The sequence below is a fragment of the Teleopsis dalmanni genome, chromosome 2, assembly GCF_002237135.1.
Source record: "Teleopsis dalmanni isolate 2A chromosome 2, ASM223713v2, whole genome shotgun sequence".
NCBI classification, from domain to species: domain Eukaryota; kingdom Metazoa; phylum Arthropoda; class Insecta; order Diptera; family Diopsidae; genus Teleopsis; species Teleopsis dalmanni.
The window spans coordinates 243,184,943-243,189,514 of NC_051847.1; the positions used below are offsets into that span (position 1 = coordinate 243,184,943).

The following is a 4,572-nucleotide window of genomic DNA, read 5'->3' on the forward strand; positions in this document are numbered from 1 at the left end:
AAATATCACAGAAACAGAAAATATAATTCAAAGCATATTCTGCTAAAATGATTATAAGAACTTTATTTATAGTGAACAAATTTTGTACAATAAATTAAAAAAAATAAAACTTCAAATATATTGGATCAAAAATTTGAAAAATTAAAGCTTAAATTAATAAAATCCCTACCTAAACATAAACAAAAACGGAAACTGGTTTTTAGACATAACTGATATGCAGTGGCTTCTCTCTCTCGGTTCCAATTCCTCCCTACCTCTTTCTGAAAAAAGCTTTCCACTGCTTAAGTACTTAACAGATGGAAAAGACTGCATAATTAGAAAATAAAGAAGAGCAAAAAATAGCGAGAACACAACTTATTTGAATGATTGAAAGGTATAAAAGGCAAATAACTCATTCTTCTATGAAAAAATACATATTCAAAAAAGATTTTATATAGAACCCCAGCGTACATTTTCAATCGCGGAAGAAGCGTTCGTGATGCTTTTGCCTGCTTTGTTTATCGCGGAAGCGTATTTAATTCAAACGCAGACGATTCTTCCGCGATACTTTTGTATGAGAGAGTTGTCCATCGTCTCGAATCGCTTAAACGAATAGCTTTCTGCTCCTCAAAACCATCGCAGAAGACGCGCAAATGATCGTAAAGCGCGATCGTTCTCAATAGTAAGTTTTTCTCTCAATAATTCTCAGCTTTTAGTACTCTAACTTATACACTGAAAAAAATTTTTTTTATATATTTTATAATTAATCTTTATTGTTTTTTTTTATTATTAATAAGAGAATAATTAAAAAAAGTAAAAAGTAAAGTAATAATATAAAAAAGTAAAGTTATAATATAACAAATTAAAGTAATAATATAAAAAAGTAAAGTAATAATATAACAAATTAAAGTCTCTTGCGATTTCAACTTTCGCTTCTTAATCCGGTTTTTTGCGTGTATAAAATGTGGTTGAAGCACTGAACTTATTTTAATGTCATTTACAGTTGGAAATTTAAGGAGACATATCTATAGAATGGGAAGTTATATATCAGAACATATATATCAACAGATTTAAATGATTAAAGATATTACTTTTTATTATTTTTTTGAAAGTATACGTTAGTATACTAGTCTTCTCCTTTATTCCTCTCCATGTGTAATTTGTTGCGAGCTCATCAGATAAGACTTTTTTAACACTTTGCCTTAAAAATACTGCCATTTTATCACCGCCCACTCTATTAATGAACTGCTTCTGAAAATATAAAAATAAAACAAACGAAAGAAATCAATATTAACTAAAATAAATATAGTTGATAATTTTTATTATAACTTACGAAGGCTTTTTTTCTGTCTTGTAATGAACCTAATTTTTCCTATCCGGGGTAGTTCTCAGCCTAGTCCAAGGTCTTACAAGAAAATTTATATTCGCGGGGACCCAAGCGTTCAACCAATATCGTTTCCACCGTTGAAGTAAGATGCCGTACAACAAATTAATTATTTTAGAATTCAAGTTTTTTTTTTCTTTATTGAACAATTTGTAATATATGTATAACAATAAATGTATTTTAAAGGAAAAACAAATTATCAAATAATATCTTTACAAATACTCGTAGATAATAATAAGCAAATAATATTTAACTGTTTTCAATTTAAGAAAAAAACAAAATTAATTAATCATATTTTAAGTTTAAAGTTTTATAAATGCAATTTCGTGTTCAATTAAATACAACAAAATTTATAAAAATTCATAAAATATTATCAAATAAAAATATAAGGGAAGAAGAATTTCTATTAAGCGTAGTCGTGTGAAGATTACTTTGGTATTTTACTTAGAATTTTATGTAATATTTTTACATTCCTTAAATGTGGATTACGTAATTAAATTCTTAATGTTACACTTTATAATTAATTAAGATTATGTTTGCATATAACAGATTACATTTTTTTTTTTTACAAATATCTTGTTTTCAGTTGCTTAAGTTCAATTTTACAAAGATACATTTTTTTACATAGATTCTATTTCATAAGAACTAATAATTCATGAGCTTGTTGAGTTTAGAAAGTTTATACTCCTATGCGCTTAACTTAAAGCCTTTACGATTGTGACTGCATTGTTGTTACTTTTCTCATTTCCATTTAAATGAATAAAATTTGTAGATATTCAATTATACAATTTGGAATTTGTTAATTTTGAAGCGATTCGTTCGATTTAAATAAAATAACTTGTAATTTGCACTTATACATTGAAGTTACTTACGCGAAAACCTGCACTGCATTTTATAGATAAGTCTTACCCTTTCTGGTACATTAGGGCGTAATATCCCACTGCTTACAACGTCCAGCGATGAGTATAAAGAAACACCGATCAATTTATGCTTTGCCACGTATCGGGGAGAGAGACACCCAAGCTGCGCCACGTCTTTTGCTTGTGGTGTCAACACGTTTATACGTACGAACTAACACGAGTACAAAATCTTTTAATTGACCACTGTTAAAGCCGTCAATTATTTCTTTTGTACTGTGGCTATTAACAATATTATCCCGCTTCGCGCCGTGTCGATAAACTATTTCAATTTTTGTTCCTTTATATATTACAAAAAAAATTACACAATTTTGATAATTTTTTTTCAACTTGTTAATTTTATTATAATAATTTGTTACCGGGCTAATTGGTCAAATTTTAATATAAATAAAAAGACACTAATTTATTATTTATATTTAAAAATCGTTATATTTTATTTCCGATATTTCGACTATCTTCGATAGTCATCTTCAGGGAAAACTTGTTAATTTTATATTATAGTTAATAGTTTTAATTGTTATATAAAAAAAATCACTTAAGCGCTTTTTCTCTGTTTTATTAACACAAATCCGCAACTTGTAACAATATTTGAATCTTGTTAATTTTTTCCTTTATATTAAAATTGTAAAATCTTGTTACTATTTAAATCGTTAATTTTAATATTAAAATAGTTTTAATTGTTATATAAAAAAATCACTTAAGCGCTTTGTATCTGATCTATTAACACAAACCCGCTACTTGCAATGCAAAGAAAAAAACTTTTTATTTATTTAAAAAAAACCAGGTAATTAACGTCACGGGTACGATGCGTTGCGTTCAACATAAACACGAGTCAAGAGACAGAAACTCCTCCGCCTGCGCCTTTTATTCTCCTTTTTTCTAACTGCGTCGAGCGGACTTTTTCGCTAGCCGTTGTTCGGTCAATGTCCTCAACATTTCCCCTCATCAGGTATTCTGTTGTTTTCTTTCCAGGCTTCTGAAAGCTTTAAACTGCACTCACAGCTTTTTTTCCCTTTTATTATCCGCTGCAACATTTTTACGATCAACCGAAAATGTACAAAGCACATGACAATGACATTTCTTATTTTCTCTAATTTTGTTTTGATTATTTCTATTTTTACAATGTGGTTTTTTTTTTAAAGATAAATTACAATTTAATCAAATAATTATAATTATAATAAATATATTAATCAATTTAAATACAAAAAATTGTGTGTGGACTATAGTAAAATATGACTATCACTTCCAGTGCTGGAGTTCTGTTGTTGCGGGGTGGGCTGTTGCGATTTGGTATAGCATGTGGTGATGCTGTATAGCGAGAGGTTATTGCTTTGTTGGAACCAATTGTTAAATTCAATTTTTATGCAATTATAAGCAGAAGTTATAAGCAACAAACATGAAGATGTACTGGCAAAATATGGTGCTATATCAGCTCAAGGTATTCTGGATATTGGAGCTTTGTTGTTGGGCTGCGGAACCCACGATGTTGTAACAATTAAATTGCCAAAAATTTTAATCGTTACACTCCCTCCTTTCTTTACGAGAGGATATCAATGCGGATATCTCCATTTCTGGCGATACGAATCAGTCGAGTCTTGCCGTCCCATGTCGCCTTGAACCGATGACGCCTGCCTCTGGACCACTTCTTTAAATCATAGCCCTGCTTCTGTAGTATTCTCGCCGGGCTAAGGTCTTCATTCAGAAATTCAGCAGTGGTAACTTCATTATTATGCTTTGATGTGATTGCTTTCTCGTGGGCGTTTTGCTGTTGTAGAATGGCTTTAGCGGTTGGAGGAGTTGCTGGACAATCCCAGTTGTTTATGGTTTGTCTCATAGAGTGTTGTATATCTCGCTGTTCATGGAAATGGTTCATGTAATCATCTCTCGCTTCTGCATCACCTGACTTAAACGGCCAGCTTCGTTTGCGATAGTGCTTGTTGTCATTTTCGTGGCGGTTTAAAATGGTTTTGGCAATTGGAGGCGTTGGAGGGCAATCACTGCTATTCGTCACTCGAGGAGGTGTAAGAAGTATGTCCCACCAATCAGGAGGGGCCGTGATCTGCAGGATGTCTTCCAGACGACTCTCGTTCACCTCATCTGACAGCGAATTTTCAGAATGATGACAACTATAAAGGTAAACAAGATTAAGTAAGTGGTACAAAATAATTTTAAATTAACAATGATACTGTTTAATTCGACTTAGGTGAGCCGAAATTATTTTATCGCCATGTAGTGCACGCAGCTTCACTATGACCGGTGATACAAAGTCTATTACTTCATAAGGTCCTGAAT

At 31.0% G+C, this 4,572-nt stretch overlaps 1 long non-coding RNA gene across 1 annotated transcript; it reads right to left on the reverse strand.

Annotated features, from left to right (window-relative positions):
- Window positions 1-897: 897 nt before the first annotated feature.
- Window positions 898-1,489, reverse strand: LOC119677451. The gene is made up of 3 exons (XR_005252264.1): window positions 1,313-1,489; window positions 1,071-1,230; window positions 898-1,004 (listed from the first exon to the last, which is right to left on the reverse strand). It is a non-coding gene; the product is annotated as an uncharacterized LOC119677451 (long non-coding RNA).
- Between the last annotated feature and the right edge of the window lie 3,083 nt (window positions 1,490-4,572).